The sequence below is a fragment of the Scylla paramamosain genome, chromosome 35, assembly GCF_035594125.1.
Source record: "Scylla paramamosain isolate STU-SP2022 chromosome 35, ASM3559412v1, whole genome shotgun sequence".
Lineage (NCBI taxonomy): Eukaryota > Metazoa > Arthropoda > Malacostraca > Decapoda > Portunidae > Scylla > Scylla paramamosain.
This window is the reverse complement of record NC_087185.1, coordinates 3,907,501-3,925,000: the sequence shown is the minus strand read 5'-3', so window position 1 is coordinate 3,925,000 and position 17,500 is coordinate 3,907,501. Positions and strand designations below refer to the sequence as shown.

Genomic DNA, 17,500 nt, shown 5'->3' with positions numbered 1-17,500 from the left:
GGAACATAACAAATTTAAAACGACCATTTTTTCTTCTTCCCTTAAAATTGCTTATGGATTTTTGGATGTCTGGCTCAGGTCGCTCAGTGAGAGAGAGAGAGAGAGAGAGAGAGAGAGAGAGAGAGAGAGAGAGAGAGAGAGAGAGAGAGAGAGAGAGGAGAGGAGAGGAGAGGAGAGGAGAGTACAAATTGAAGTGGAAGAAGTGGAAAGTTAGGGGCGATAGGTGGACTGAATAACTATAGAAAAAAAAAACAACGGTAAATGCTTGCACGAGATGGAAAGGGAAAAAAATAAGTTCCTAGGAATTGAACTGTATCACCCTGGCGTCCCTTAGGGTTCTTTATAGGGACCAGCAACCTTCCTACTGGTGTGTGTGTGAAGTTTTCCTGTTGCTGAGTGATACTGGGAAGGTACGACTGGTGGAAATAAGAGAGATTTTGTGAGGGGGACTGGGAGAAGTAAGACTAAAAGTAATACTGGGGGGGTGTTTGTGAGAGATACTGGGAGAGATAAGGCTGAGGGTAATACTGGGGGAGAGTGTGTGAGAGGTACTGGGTGAGGTAAGGCTGAGGGTAATACTGGGGGAGAGTTTGTGAGTGTTTGTAAGAGGTACTGGGAGAGGTAAGATTAAGTGTAATACTGGGGGAGTGTTTGTTAGTGTTTCTGAGAAGTACTGAGAAAGATAAGACTTGGAGAGTGATACCGGGAAAGCTTAGGAAAGTATTTTGTGAGTTTCTGGGAGGAGAAACTGGGAATATTACTGGGAGAGTTTTCTAGAGTACTTGGTGTGTATCCATGGGAGATACTGGGAGGCACGAGACTAGGAGAGTATGGGAGAGCATTCGGCCGTGCGGGAGAGGGGGCGATAACCTCTTACTGGGTGGGAGAGACAAGGGTTGTGGAGTTGAGAGTTGGAGAGGGAGGGGGTACTCTACGAGCTACAGAAGTCAATACTAACGTGTAAGGGGGTGAGGATGGTGGGGAGAATGTTTTGAGTTACGTAAGGGGTTTTAGGGGGTGTTGGGGGTTGCGAGATGTCCTTTTGTGGGCGTGGGGAGGAAGAGGGACGAGATCTCTCCATGGTATCTAGGCTTAGCAAGAAGGTCCATTTTTAAGCGCATAGGGAAGGGAAGAGAAGGGGAGGAAAGGGAAGCTAACTGTTGTTCTGAGTGGTGGGAATTCCTTTTTTGGGGAGGAGAGGAGAAGAGAGGGGAAGAGAAGTGTCTTTTTCAGTGCATGGGGAAGAGAGAGGAAGGGACGTCAGGAGGTGTTCAGAGCGAAGTCATTTTTGAACGCACTAGGAAGGGAGGGGAAGGGAACTGTGATTTTTTGAGTGCTGGGGAAGGGAAGCAAGGGATCTGACCTATAGATGGCGCTGGGGAGGCTGGTGATGAGATTAACCCAGAGATAGGGAGGAATAGGAAGAAGGTAAGTGTGTGTAGAGATGGAAGGGGGAATGAACAGGAGGTACCAAAGTGTGTGAGAGAGTGAGGGGATGGAGGGGGATGGACAGGAAGGCTAAAAGTGTGGGTATGATGGCCATTGGGAAGGATGTGGAATGAACAGAAGGGTTAGAACTGTGTGGGTGTGGGTGTATGAGGCACTGGAAAGTATGTGAAAGGGGCAGGAGAGATACAAGTATGTGAATATGTGAATGTGAGTGAGGGGGAACTGAGAGAAGGAACAGGAGAGACGGAAACATGAGTGTGTGGGTGTATGAGGAGAAGCTGAGAAAATTATAGAGACGGGAATGCCGGAAGTGTGTGACAGAGTGTGGAGATGAAAGGAGAAGGGACAGGAGAAGCGGCAGTGTGAGTGTGTAAGTGTGACTGAGAGAGCATTGGAAAGGCGTGGGGAGTGACCTGCTCATATATCCACCTTTGGGAATCGCACCTCAGTCACCTTAGGAATAATTGCTCCCACGCCAGCCCCGGGGAATCACGCCACCCCGGGCTGTTTGTTACCCCGCTGAGGGCCGTGGCGGGGCTCAGGGAAGGATAGGCCACACTTCACTGCTATATTGGCTGCACTTTCCTTCTCTTATTGACTATAGCGTGGGTCTTCTACCTTCCTCTCCCTCCCCCTCTCTCTCTCTCCCTTTCTCCCTCTCTCTGTCTCTCTCTCTCTCTCTCTCCTTCGTCCTTGCATGTTTGTCGAAAGTTTCCTTGCTTGGTGTTTTTCTTGTTTTTTTTTTTGTGTTTGTTTTTCTTGCATGTCTTCGTGGATATTAGTCATGCTTCTTGTGTTTCTCCATCTTTATTTATTCACTACGTCTTTTGCTTCCTCTTCTTCAGTCTCTCCTTCTTCCTCCTCCTTCGTCTTCCTGGGTATTAGTCTTGCTTCTCGTCTATATTTGTCTTCTTTACTTATTCACCACTCTTCTGCATTCATTTGCTTTTTCGTTGCGTTCCAGTCTTGCTCTCCTTCAGTTCCATGCCCTCCTTCCTCCTCCTCCTCCTCCTCCTCCTCCTCCTTCTTCTTCTCTTCGTTCTCGTCAGCATGTTTTTTTCCTCTGTTCTCTTTTTCTCAGGTTTTCTCTTGCTGGCCATGGGAGAAAGTGACAAATACTGTATGTATATGTGTTTTTGTTGGTAGTAGTGGTAGTGGTAGTGGTGATGGTGATAGTGGTGGTAGTAGTGGTGGTGGTAGTGGTGGTGATGGTGGTGCTAACATCCGTATTTACCTGCCTCAGTCTCACCTCCGTCGGTAACCCAGGTAGTTTAGGGCGCAGGGAGGTGAGGGGCGTGGCCGTCTGTTCTCCCCTCACCGCCCGCCGCTATGTTACACCTGCCGCTTACCTGTGAACACCGCGAGCTGCGCCTCATTATCCGTCTAGACGTCATGTTTACTTTTCCCTTCACATAAGTGCGCGTGGGCGACGGTAGGATCGCAAACAGGGCTGACGGGGATGGAAGTGTTGAAGGTTGTGCTTATATAGGTGTATTTGTTGTGGAGGTGGTCTGTGTAAGGTGCTAAAGGTGTGGAAGGTGTGTCTTTCGGTCTGCTTGTAGTGGCGGTGGTCTGTGTAAGGTGCTAAAGGTGCTGAAAGAAATGTGTGTTTGGGTGAGGTTGTAGTTGAAAAAGGTTGTGGTCTTGGTAAGGTGCTAGCTGTATTATGCTGTAGGTGCTTGTAGTAATAAGAGTTGCTATTCAGTCTAGTTCATCTTTCCCATAATTACTTACAACTTGTTTAGACACTTGTTTTGTTTTGGTGCCTTCTAAACATAAATAAAACTGCATAAAAAGTCCTATTCTATCTTTTTTTCTGTCCAGTTCTTGTACTACAGCCTTCTAAACGGGTCCATAGGTTTAAAAAGAAAAGAAAACCTCTTATTTCCCCTTTTTTCTGCGTCTAATTCTTGTACTACAGCATTTCTGAATAACTCTATAATCTAAAAAAGAAAAGAAAACTCCATCCTCTCTTTTTCCACGTCCCAGCAAACATTTTTTCCAGCCCCTTGAACGTTAGCAAAGAGCGACCATAGAAGTGAAAGAGTTAAGGGGGAACCGGTTAATGGGTAATGTGGCGGTGGGTTCACGCCGCTCATTGGTATTCTGGAGGTGGTGGTGGTGGTGTGTGGGCATGGACGCGTGCCACACCAGCACGTGATGAGGGGAAAACAACCTGATTTCCCTGTGATACTGCGCGGTAAACATTGCTATCACTCATCGTGCAAATACTTTTCATCCACACATCAATGAACCCCAGGTAGTATTTGTCCAAGTTTCAACACAATTTAGGAATCTGGAAAAGGGAAAAAATGTGAATGAATATACGAGAACCATTTGGCCATTTCCATCTGCGCGGAATTAGCAGATTAATGAAGCGTTGTATAATTCAGGCAATAATTCAAGGGAGGAGGAAAATAAATACTTGAAGTCTCAGGTATTACCCTTGATATAATACGTGATTAGGGAATAATTTACCTGCCCAAGAGGACTTCAGGTGTACGTATATATTAGCGAGAGAGAGAGAGAGAGAGAGAGAGAGAGAGAGAGAGAGAGAGAGAGAGAGAGAGAGAGAGAGAGAGAGAGAGAGAGAGAGAGAGAGAGAGAGAGAGAGAAGAGAATTGTAGTAATAATAAAAAAAAGTGGTTGTAAGTAGAAAGACTGATGCATAGGTAAAAGAAAAAAAAATAAGAATAGATGAAGAGAAGAGATAAATGTGAAACGAAAAAGAAAATAAGAGAAAAAAATAAATGGAGGGAAAGCGAGATTAAGCAAGAGAGAGAGAGAGAGAGAGAGAGAGAGAGAGAGAGAGAGAGAGAGAGAGAGAGAGAGAGAGAGAGAGAGAGAGAGAGAATGCATTAGATTTTAACACCAACAAATCCTGCTACATGTTCATAACTCGTTTTGAACTTGTTTTGAACGCGAGGAGGCGCCACGCTCACTGACCATCTTCTTGACCCTCTTAGCAGCTAAAAGAGAGGGAAGAGGGAAAGGGAAGAGGATAAAAGAGGGGGAAGAGAGGGAAACTGAAGGGAGACTGAGTTACATCAATACGCTAATCTCTCTCTCTCTCTCTCTCTCTCTCTCTCTCTCTCTCTCTCTCTCTCTCTCTCTCTCTCTCTCTCTCTCTCTCTCTCTTCCATCTTTCTTCCTAAGTCTTTCATGTCATTTTTCTTCCACTTTTTTTGTATCATTTCGCTACTTTCTTTTCTTTCCATTCATCCATTGCTTACTAATCCCCCTCCTCCTCCTTCTCCTCCTCCTCTTATACTCACTCATCCCTCTCCTTCACCTCGGCCTCCCTTTCATGGTCTCCTCCCGCTCACTATCGCTTCCTCGGGGCCCAAACAGAGCAAACAGATGGAAGGGAAGACTTAGGGAAGGCATTACCACCATCACACCACCACTGGCATCTCTTTTACTTCTTGTTCCCTTCACTAATACTCTTCCCCTATCACGGCTACCTCTTCTGTTAATGGTATTGCTTTTATTATTACTACTACTACTACTACTACTACTACTACTACTACTACTACTACTCTTTTCCTCCCTGCAGCACAATTTTCTCTACTACTACTACTACTACTACTACTACTACTACTACTACTACTACTACTACTACTACTACTACTACTACTACTACTACTAGTGCGCCACAGGTTGGACAAATGGGAAAACTCGCAGTAGAGGAACTGGACAATTTCCTTTAATGTAACGACATCCTGGCTCGGTGATGGAGAGAGAGAGAGAGAGAGAGAGAGAGAGAGAGAGAGAGAGAGAGAGAGAGAGAGAGAGAGAGAGAGAGAGAGAGAGAGACAGAGAGAGAGAGAGAGAGAGAGATTTCAGTCTCCCTTCATTTCTCGCTTTTTCCATTTGCTTTTTTTTTGTTCCTTTTTTCCTTTCTTTTGTTACTCATTCTTCGTCTTTTCCATCTTTATTCCTCTCCTCTTTTTTACTTTCTTCCCATTACTCTTCCTTCTCTTTTCCTCGTCCATCTTTATCCTTCTTTTTCCTTCACATTACTCTCTCTCTCTCTCTCTCTCTCTCTCTCTCTCTCTCTCTCTCTCTCTCTCTCTCTCTCTCTCTCTCTCTCTCTCTCTCTCTTAATCCTTTGCTGTAAACTCGTATTTCCTACCTTTTATCATTCCTTTCTTTAGACAATTCATTATATTTTTTTTCCCTTTCGTAAATTTGCTTAAAGTTCCAGTCGGCTTGGGTTCAGACTCTCTCTCTCTCTCTCTCTCTCTCTCTCTCTCTCTCTCTCTCTCTCTCTCTCTCTCTCTCTCTCTCTCTCTCTCTCTCTCTCTCTCTCTCTCTCTCTCTCTCTCTCTCTCTCTCATGTTCTTGTTGTAGTGTCGCCCCTCCGTACCTTGGCACGCCTCACTACTCCCTTTGGCCTTCAACTAACTCTCTCGCTTCCTTTTAGAGAGAGAGAGAGAGAGAGAGAGAGAGAGAGAGAGAGAGAGAGAGAGAGAGAGAGAGAGAGAGAGAGAGAGAGAGAGAGAGAGAGAGAGAGAGAGAGAGAGAGAGAGAGAGAGAGAGAGAGAGAGAGAGAGAGAGAGAGAGAGAGAGATTATGATTAATGTTTTCTTCGTTTTTCCTTTCTTCTTTCCATCCATCCATCCATCCGTCCTTTTTTCCATATTTCCTTCCTTCCTTCCTTCCTTCCTACATTTCTGACTAACCAGCTAACTAAATATCAAGCTAACTGAATATCTATCTATCTGTCTATCTATCTATCTATCTATCTATCTATCTATCTATCTATCTATATATCCATCTATCTATCTACCTATCTTTATGTGTATCTGTCTGTCTGTCTGTCTGTCTACCTGTCTATCTATTTATCTATCTATCTATCTATCTATCTATCTGTTTATCTACCTATCTAATGAAATGATTGACTGCGCCGCCGACTGACTGACCGACTGAAATAAACAACGAAATATTTAACGATAAACAAGAAAGATAAACATTCTTGATTCACTCCAAACGATCTCTTCTTTGTTGGGTAGTTATTCTTTGTCTTCGTTGCCACACACACACACACACACACACACACACACACACACACACACACACACACACACACACACACACACACACACACACACACACACACACACACACACACACACACACACACACACACACACACACACACACACACACACACACACACACACACACACACACACACACACACACAACCATATATCACGCAGGAGAACCTAGTACATATCTTTATTTCTCTCTCTCTCTCTCTCTCTCTCTCTCTCTCTCTCTCTCTCTCTCTCTCTCTCTCTCTCTCTCTCTCTCTCTCTCTTCGGTAAATCAGTCTTAGCCGATAGCGAGGAAGTGATGCGCATATTGATAGACTCAGAGTCAAACCCAATGTGTCTTTCTTTTTTGCCCTAATCCTTCTCTCTGCAAAAGGATCCAAGCGTAAGGTGGATAAGGGAATAGGACTCGATTCTGTTCCTTTTTTTCCTGTAGTGTTTTATGTTCCCAAAGTGTAATGGTTCGTATGTGTGTGTGTGTGTGTGTGTGTGTGTGTGTGTGTGTGTGTGTGTGTAGGGAGGGGGGTGGTCAAGAGAGGGATTTGAATCAGATTTTTTTGCATTGGTCTTTGTGAGAGAGAGAGAGAGAGAGAGAGAGAGAGAGAGAGAGAGAGAGAGAGAGAGAGAGAGAGAGAGAGAGAGAGAGAGAGAGAGAGAGAGAGAGAGAGAGAGAGAGAGAGAGAGAGAGAGAGAGAGAGACGAATAGAAATGAGAGAATTATATTTATTTGGATCCATAACTCAAAATTCATCTCTAAGCAATCGCCCCTCGTCTGGAAGTGATGGCAGAGTTTTGAGGCGGAAGGGACAGCTCCATTCGCGAGACTTTAAGCGGAAGAACCCCCGTCATATATTATACATTTCTGTCTCTATTCCTGTCCAGTTCTTATACAAGTCCCTGATTGCGTCCATAACTCATTCTATGGAGTTTTGATGAAGCTATGGAGGTAAATGAATGCAAGTGAATGGTTCAGATGTGATTCATGGCTGTTAGTGAGATCATTTTAACGAAGGACTTGAGTGGTGATGTCCTGAAATGCTTCTTTTATTTTGTCGCTCCGAATTGCAGTGCCTTACAAAATGTTTATCTTTTATGTTATTTATAAAAACCATTAAGTTTATAAATCCTCGGAATTGAGTTTCACATTAACTCTAACGAAGGCTCTGAATGTTGATGTCTGAAATTTTCGTTTTATTTTGATGTTATAAATTTGAATGTTTCACTAAAATGTTTCTTGTTTAAATTATACCAAAAAAAAAAAAAAAAAAAAATAAATAAATAAAAAAACCCATTTGTCATTTTGTATATAAATCTACGGAGGTTGAGTTTTAGAGTTGAGTTTGAGTTTGTGATTAATTTAAACGGAGAAAGTAAATTGCTGTTTTGAAGTGTTTTTTGTTGATGCTCGAAGCCTAAATGCTTAACAAAGTATTTATCTTTTAAAGTATCTAAGCACTTCATTTTTCATTAAGCATTTAAATATACGGAGATTGAGATTTATGTTTGAATAAATTGTTTAATTCTGTTTTCCTTTCTTCACTTTGGAACTTTTTTGGACTCATACATGCATATAATAATAATAATAATAATAATAATAATAATAATAATAATAATAATAATAATAATAATAATAATAATGATAATAATAATAATACACTATTTTTCGTAAGGTACATATATTAGAGATGAAAACCAAGAAGGAAAACACATACCATAAACAAAATGAAAAAAACAAAAAACGAGAGAAAAAAAATGAGATGAAAAAACAAACTTAATATAAGCAGCAGGTAATAAAGCTGAAAACATTCCTCTGGCCTTCACCTGTACTGAGTCTAATATATTTACGACATCCGGACGCTAATTGGACAGGTAACCCTTTGCTTCCGTATGTACAGGTAAGACAGGTGGTACAGGTAACTAGCGTCCACCTGTGTCAGTCTTGTTTGTAGCCGGTACTTTGTTAATCCTTTGTTATTCTTTTAGTGGCGATTTATACACTGTGTTCTCGATTAGGTGGAATTTTTGTATTACTTGTCATTTATTTTAGTTAGTGATTATTTTCGTGCCACGTTTAATTCTGTGCTGTTATTGTATTGTGATTTACCTGTTTGTTAATGTTTATGTTATTGCATGAACGGCTTCTACACACACACACACACACACACACACACACATAGCAGTTGTTGGTCTTTTGATTAAGTAATTTTCACAAATTTATTCCCTGCAATTTTGTTCATTATTCCTCTCTCTCTCTCTCTCTCTCTCTCTCTCTCTCTCTCTCTCTCTCTCTCTCTCTCTCTCTCTCTCTCTCTCTCTCTCTCTCTCTCTCTCTCTCTCTCTCTCTCTCTCTCTCTCTCTCTCTCTCTCTCTCTCTCTCTCTCTCTCTCTCTCTCTCTCTCTCTCTCAGTCTAAAAATATCCAGCAAATACTCGTAGGAATTTTCAACGGCACATCCTTTTCCTCCTCCCTCGTCCTATCTTCCCTCTCTTCCCTCCCTTCCCTCTTTTCCCTCTCCTTTCCTCCCTTTAACCCGAAATGGACTCTCCTCCTCCTCCTCCTCCTCCGTCTTGTCTCCGAAATGGGACCAGACCTGATGCCCAACAAATCTTTAGGAGACACTTTCAACTGATACCGCCGATTACCTCTACTCCTGACGAAGGCTTCCCTCAGTTCGATTCCCACAAAGGAGAGTCCGTCTTTGCGGGCATGAAAGGGCGGATGAGTAGCTAAATGGCCACCTGTAAGGACTGGAAGGAGGAAGGGTGTAGAAATGGTTAATAAAAGGTGTTCAGTTTTGTGGATTTTGTGACTTTTTGTTTTTTTATTGTTTTGAGGGTTTTATGGAAGTGTTTTGGGCATGTATTTAGGGTTTTTAAAGGGTTTTTAATTGTATTTTTTAAGGTTCTCGTCGATTTTTGTAGGGCTTGTAATTTTGTAAGGTTTCTAAAGGGTTTCTAATTGTGGTATTTTGTGACTTTGTGTATTATAATTTTAGAATTTTTCAGGTTTCAAAAAAAGTTCGTGTTTTAAAGGATATCTAGATTACATAATTTGCGTTTTTTTGTTAGAACTTTTAAGGTTTTCAAGGGAATTATCTAAAAAAAGGAAGTGTATTTTTTTATTCTGGGATTTTCTTCCTTTTAGGAGTGTTTAGGGCAGGACTGCTTGGTAAAAGGGAAGAGATGTAAGGCAAAGGAAGATGAAGGAGCAACTAAGTGACTTGCATCGACAAATGAATCAAAGGAGGAAGAAATGTTTGGCTTCTAAGGACTCAGGTTTTGATATTTGAAGATATGTGTCTTGTGCCTCGAGGGTTCTGAGGAGGGAGAAGGGAGAGAGCTAAGGCAAGGGGAGGAAAGGGAAGGAATATATTACTGGTATGATTGATAACCGCTGGAATACGGGAGCGAGGAAATATCCAGAGCTTAGATTAAGGAAGAAAAATTATTCCAGGGAAACACTGCTTGGATCTGAAGACGAGATGGGAAGATGGATTTTATGAGTAGAGATTTTCATTATTGCTTTAATTGAAGAGAGGGATGAGGCAGCTATATGAAAACTGTAAAATGAAAAAGGGTTTATCATTAAGACACACACACACACACACACACACACACACACACACACACACACACACACACACACACACACACACACACACACACACACACACACACACACACACACACACACACACACACACACACACACACACACACACCAAAAGTATAACCATTATTAGGGAAACCTTTGAAACCTAATTAGCGAAGAGAGGAAGAGAAGGCGGAAGAGAAATAGAGGAATGAAAGAGAGAACGAGGAAAGACACGGAGCAGGTAAAGGTAAGCCAGGTGTTACTGTATCACCAACACCTCACGAATTAAATCCCCAGTCACCTTTAAAACTCATATCCATAGTGATGACATTCCCTTTCTATGCAAGTAACTCTTCCCTTCATAATGAGTAGAGGGAAAAAAAGCGATCAGTTTACAATCAGCGCGTGCGTAATGGCCGTCCGCCAGGTAATGGGTACTGCAGGTGATAAAGAAGAGCTAATGACTCACCCGTAATGATGGCGGCCACGGGGCATAGATAATGAGTGAGAAAATGAATGATAAAAATGCCTCATGTTGGTGCAGATTCATATTTTGAGCTTCAAGGGAAAATGAGAGAAAATTGCCAATATGTAGGTCATGAGTTGCGTTTGCTTGCATATAACTAATTTAGGGATAGTGAAAAAAAAAAGAAAAAATGATATTACTAATTCTTTTTCCAGTGTCTATGTACATTTATCCATACACGTGTCTGCTTATGTACTCATTTAATCTTTTGGTCCGTGTGGTGTTCATGAGTTACGCTGCGAGATAAAACTGATTCATGGAAGCTGTGAATAGTGTGTCATTTTGAAGTGTCCTCATGTATATTTATTCACGTGCATGTTTACTCATATATCCCGTCATTATCCCACGCTCCACGCCCCTCCAATGAGTTATTCAATGCCGTTCTTGTCATAACCCTAAATTAAGATCGTGGTCAATAGTAATTCTTATTCTATCGGCGAAGTGACCTAAATTCCACGCGTTAACCTTTACCCACCTCTCGCTTTTTCTCTCCTATCTCTCTCTCTCTCTCTCTCTCTCTCTCTCTCTCTCTCTCTCTCTCTCTCTCTCTCTCTCTCTCTCTCTCTCTCTCTCTCTCTCTCTCTCTCTCTCCTTCCGGTTGCATTCCTTTATTTTCGGTGCTGTTAAATGTACTGCAGATGCGTCTATTAATTTACCCTTTTTTTTTTCTCTCTCTCTATTTGTACTCGTCAGTTTTACCATTTTTGTTCTTCATATTCTTCCTTTTCGTGTCTTTTCTCCTTGTTCTGCATTTTTCTCCAGATTATCAACTTTAGTTTTACCATTGCTGTTCTTCATTATTTTTTTCCTTTTCTTCAGTCTTTTTTTCTCTTTTTTTCTATCAATTTGTAATACTACCATTACTTCTAAATTTAACTGCATAATTCACTTCCCTCTTTCTTCTTATATTCCTCCAGTTTCACCCTCTCATATTCTTAACTTACCTTTTCCTCAGTCTTTTCTCTTTTCCGTGCCTTTCCTCATATCAGATCCATTACCTCTAAACCCAACCTTACCACACCTCACCTCCCTCCCTACTCTATAATACCCCTTCTGACCTCCTTACCTATTCTAAGTTCTTCCATCTCTCCTGTACCCTTTTCCCTTTCCCCCCTATCAGAGCCATTAGCCCGGATTTCACACATGCAGCTCCTCACCTTCCTTGCCTCCCCTTACCCCTCTCCTCCCCTCCGTCAGGAATACAAGGAGGTCACTGGTGTCGCGTGTTAGGGATCGGTAACACGAACTCCGCCCGACGATTGATATAAAAGCAACAGCACGTCTTATGTAGGTCAGCGTGTAGTCAGGGTAGGGTCACACCTCACCTGTATGACTTCTGCAGGTAACCTCAAGACATTCTCTGGTGATTAAAGGTTAGGTTAGGTTAAGTTAGAGGTAAATGTCTGTGAACTTTCTCTAGGAGTCCGCATTTCACCTCACTTCACCTGTATGACTTTCACAGGTAACCTCAAAACGTTCTTAGTTGAAGGAATTGTAGGTGTGAAGTTTCTTTAGATTCAACGAAGAGGATTGAATAAAGTGCTGGAGTATTTAGTGCTTAATGGTACCTGTGATGGGTCTAAAGGTGGAGAGGAGTGCCCCTTTTGATGTCAAGCCGTGGAGAAAATGAGAGTGAGGTCAAGGAATGAGACGAGAATTACTGGAATTAGTTTAAGTTCTTTATTTCCTTGTCATTAAATGCTTGGATCGCTTAAATTTTAGAATAGACAAGGAAAAAATCAAATACATAAAAAAAAAAAAATAGATAGAATTAGTCTAAGTTATTTTCTTACCATTAAATGTTTGGATTGTCTAAATTACAGGAAGAGACAGGAGAAAGATGCAATTCACCAGAAAACATGCACTCACACTCAGACGTACGGAAAACAGAACGCGAAGAGGTTAAAACAACTTTACTTCTAATATTCTACAGAGCTCAGGAGGAAATCAGGAAAAACGAAGGAAATGATAAAATACATAAGAAAACACTCACACACTCACTAAAAAAAAAAAAACAATACGAGGAAATCAAGATAACCACAGTTAAAACATTCCACAGAGCTCAGAAAGAGGAAATCAGGAAAAGGAGAAGGAAAGGATAAAATACATAAGGAAACGCACTCACACACTCACACGTACACACAAGAATACGAAATCAAGACTACTTCACTCACGACATACCTCAGAGCTCAGGAGGAAGTGTATCTGTCTGCGTCACTGTCAAGACAATAATGACAGGAAGGCACCACAGAATATTGATAAGACGGAGGCGTGTCAATCTCTCATTGTGTTCTGGCCGCTGACGTGGAAATTGTTACTCCTTTGCGTGTGGTGATGTAATACAGAAAGAAATTATGTTTTTTTCCCCTTTTTTTTTCCTCTCTCTCTCTCTCTCTCTCTCTCTCTCTGCTGGTCTCGTAAATGCACCAGTAACATTCTCTCTCTCTCTCTCTCTCTCTCTCTCTCTCTCTCTCTCTCTCTCTCTCTCTCTCTCTCTCTCTCTCTCTCTCTCTCTCCCCCTCCTGATGTAAGTTTGTTCACTCAATAATCGGTAAAAGTTACGTGTAGGTAAATTCTGTGGGTGAAATTTACATTGATTTCTAAAGTTGTGTTGCTTATTTGAATATTATTTGTTATGTTGTTGCTGTTATTATTATTATTATTATTATTATTATTATTATTATTATTATTATTATTATTATTATTATTATTATTATTATTATTATTATTACTACTACTACTACTACTACTACTACTACTACTACTACTACTACTACTACTACTACTACTACTACTACTACTACTACTACTACTACTACTACTACTACTATTATTATTATTATCATTATTATTATTATTATTGCTGTTATTATTATTGCGTAAACATTTGTAGTATAACGTACACAGGATTCTCTCTCTCTCTCTCTCTCTCTCTCTCTCTCTCTCTCTCTCTCTCTCTCTCTCTCTCTCTCTCTCTCTCTCTCTCTCTCTCTCTCTCTCTCTCTCTCTCTTTCGCTCGCTCGCTCGCTCACATCGATTACCGGAAGCACGTGATTGAAATTTTGACGTATCTCGTAATGTTGAACCGTCAGCACCTTTGGCTCATGCTTTGATCTTTCTCTCTCTCTCTCTCTCTCTCTCTCTCTCTCTCTCTCTCTCTCTCTCTCTCTCTCTCTCTCTCTCTCTCTCCGTGTCTTATCTTCATAAACCTTCTTTTATGTTCATCCTTCCTTCTCTTCTTGGTTTGTTTTCTCCTCCGCCTTGCATTCGTGTTTATCTTTTTCTCTTTCGCTTTTCATCTTCTTTGTTGTTATGTCTTTTCCCTTTATGTCTTATTTCCGTTTTTCTTATTCCCTTCTTTCGTTGCATTAATCTGTCTTCACCTTCCACTTCAACTTCTCTTATTCTTCTCTCTAATGTTTTTTTCTTCCTCTTTTTTTATAACTCCTTATTCTCTTCTTCCTCTCATCCTTCTTCTCTCCTACTCTTTCCCCCTCTCCTCTGCTGATAATTGTGTTTCCACTTTCTCCATTTCTCTGCTTCGTTCTTTCATTCTCTTCTCCTCATCTTTGATTCCTCCCTCTATATCCCATTTGCTTCTTTTCCTCTTGATCTTTGTCTTATCCAAGCTCTTCTTTCATCGCCTTGACATGCAATCATTATTCTCTCTCTGTCTCTCTCTCTCTTGATTTTATTCTCTTTCCCCTCTTTATTCTTGAGTTTAGTTCCTTCTTCGTGGTGTTCGAGCTCCTTCCTGCTCAATCTCCGCCTTGTCCTCCCTCACTCCTCGATCTCATTTTTATCTCCCTCATCCTTCGATCTTATCATCATGTCTCACCACTTTTGAGTCCTCCCTTATTTTCTTCCTTACTGGCCGCGACCCCTCCCTCATCTGTGTCACTACTCTTGTCTACGCTTTTATCCTCCCTCATCTCTTGTTTATCTCCTCCTTTATCACTCTTAATCTCTTATCTCCCTCTCTGCATGTCTACGTTATCACATCCTCCATCACCTCCCTCATCTCTCCTCACTTCCTTATCATCTCCCTTTATCTCCCTCGCCCTTGATATCTCCCTCACCACTTGCACCGCCCTATCACCCCCACCTTCACTCATCGCTGCAACAAAGCCGCCCGTCCTTCCCTCACACGCCCTCTCTCTCTCTCTCTCTCTGTCTCAAAACCACACCCAGTGAAGGACCCCGCCCATCTTTGCTCCTCATTCAGCCCCGCCCTCGTCCAGCCCCGCCCTCTCCCTCCTCTCTCCTCTCCTCTCCTCTCACCAGATATTCCTTCGCCATTTGCATAATTGAGCTTGCCTTCAGGAGTTTTCAATTGAGATTTATCACTTTTTTTCATCGTCATTTTTTTTTTTTTTACAGATTATTTTTTATCATTATTTTAAGTCAGGTTCGTCGGGTGCTGGCAAAAGGCAACGATGTCTTTGATGGAGGAGGAGGAGGAGGAGGAGGAGGAGGGCGTGGCAGGGCTGCTGACAGAGAGAGGTTAGAGGGAAAGAACTGTGCCGCAGGTTATAGAGGGGAAAGTTTGTGGGGAAAGTTGAAGTTGGTGGAAAGAATAAGAGGTGACGGTGCAGGACAAACGAGAAGACGTCCCTCCTTCCTCCCCCTCACTTCCCCTTCACTTCCTCCACGCTTCCTCCCTTCCTCTTTTTATCACTCCTCTCTTCCTCTTCTCTCTTGCGCCTTCGATACATTTTTTATACCTCCCTTCTTCTTTTTCCTCCATTCTCTTCATCCACGTCGTTTCCAAGCTTTCTCCTTCTTCCCTTTATCTTAATTTTCCTCTTCCTATCATTCTCCTCTTCCCTTCACTCTTACAGCATCGATACACTTCCTTCACACCTCTTTCCCCTCTTCTTCCATTCTCTTCACCCACATTCTCCCAAATTCTCTTCCCCTCCCTGTTCTCTTTCCTCTTCCTGTCATTTCCATCTTCCCTTTCTCCCTTACACTTTTCTTCCCCTCTTTTCCCTCTACTCTTTTCATCCACGTTCTTCTCAATCTCTCTCCTCTTCCTTCCTCTTCCCTTCCCTCTTTCCATTACTCCCCTTCCCTTCTTTATTCATCCATGTCCTCCCACTCCTCTCTCTTTCTCCCATTCCGCTTTCCCTCCCTCTTCCCATCACACACTCCCTAGGTACACTGCCATTCCTCTACACCTCTCACACTCCCCTCTCCTCTTTCGTCACGCCATTTATCTACATCCCCCCAAACTCCTTCCTTCTCTCCCTTATCTCCTCTATCTCAACAATCCTCCTCCCTGAACAATACTTATCCGTGTGTTTTTTCCCACTGTTATAACCTTCTATTTCTCAACCTTCCCTTGGGTACTCCACAGGCTTCCATTATTCCATCTTCCATTTGTTCCTTATCCACTTTATTCATTGAGAGAGAGGGTGCAGAAAAAGAAGGATTCAAGGATATGCAGATTACTTAGTGGAAAATATTAGATTTTTTTTTCCCTTCACAGTTTCCTTTAAAAGAAGCGTTTATTTGAGGGTCTTCAGAGGAAGGCTGGGAAGACTACAAGGAGGATGAGGAAGTGAAGTGATCAAGGTAACTTTTCATTCTAATACTGACGTGAAAGGAAAGCTTGAATTAGTAACCTTTAAGCTCTACTACTACTACTACTACTACTACTACTACTACTACTACTACTACTATTACTAAGAGAAAAAACGTAGGATTGTAATATCAGCCTTAAGTAAAAGAATTGTAAGGGTTAAGGCAGGTAGTTGGGAAAAGGGAAAACCGCCTTATCGATCGACTGACGACTGTGAAATTTAGTTACTGGCGGGAGGGAGGGAGGGGAGGAAGGGGGACGTCAGGAGGGGAAGGGAGAGGTGAGGGGAGAAAGGGAAAGAGTGCCAGGGGTGATAGAGGCTGCAAGGGAGAAATGGGGTGAATGCTTAAGGGTTTTTAATGGAAGGGGAGATAAAGGGGATGTTTAAGGGACCAAATAGGGAGGGAAGGGACACAAGGAAGGCTCAAAGGGTGTTCAAGACAAAAAAGGAAAGGAATTATGCATTTAATGATGTTGAAGAGACCAAATAAGGAAAGAAAGGGACATAAGGACGATTCAAAGGGTGTTTAAGACTAAAAAACAAAGGAATTGTGTATCTAAGTGTGTTTAAAGGACCAGATAGGGAGAGATGGGACAGAAAGAAGGTTCAAAGGGTGTTTAAGAAACTAGATAGGGAAGTAAAGGAGGGAATGAAGAGCCTAAGGGTATCTAGACTTAAAACAACTTTAAAACAAAGATATAATGACTCAAAGGACGGCAAATATGAGTAGTTCAGGTAAAGGGTGATTACAGGTGAGGGTAATTGGTGAAGTTAGGAGAACAGGGTAATTATAAGGACGAAGTAGGAATAGATAGGGAAGAGTTGACTATATATATATATATATATATATATATATATATATATATATATATATATATATATATATATATATATATATATATATATATATATATATATAAACAAGAGCGAAAAACAAGAGTGAGAACATATCATATCAATAATAGCAAAGCTACAGAGAAAAGGAAAGTAAAAAAATGATGAAGAAACAAGAGAGGAGAGAAAAGGAGAAAGTAGGAAACTAAAAGGGACGAGGAAACAAGTGCAGATGACGATAAACAAGAATAGGAGTGCAAAACAAGGTAGGGGAGGGGTGAAAGTAAGCAAGTGTGAGAGTACCTGTGCAATTAAAGCCCACGCATGCGAAAGGGTTGAATGCCTCTGTGGTTTGAAGCGTGTCTGCGGCGCGGCGAGTGTTCGTTTGAAGCAAAGGGGGCGGTTCAGACTCGTATTGCGTGGAATGGAGAGGAAGAGGGGAGGCTGTGAAA

The 17,500-nt window shown here is 41.8% G+C and overlaps 1 protein-coding gene across 5 annotated transcripts in view; it reads left to right on the top strand.

Moving 5' to 3' along the window:
- LOC135090572 (serine/threonine-protein kinase BRSK2-like) overlaps positions 1 to 17,500 on the top strand; it is a 186,336-nt gene that overhangs the window by 71,849 nt on the left and 96,987 nt on the right. The window lies entirely within an intron of this gene.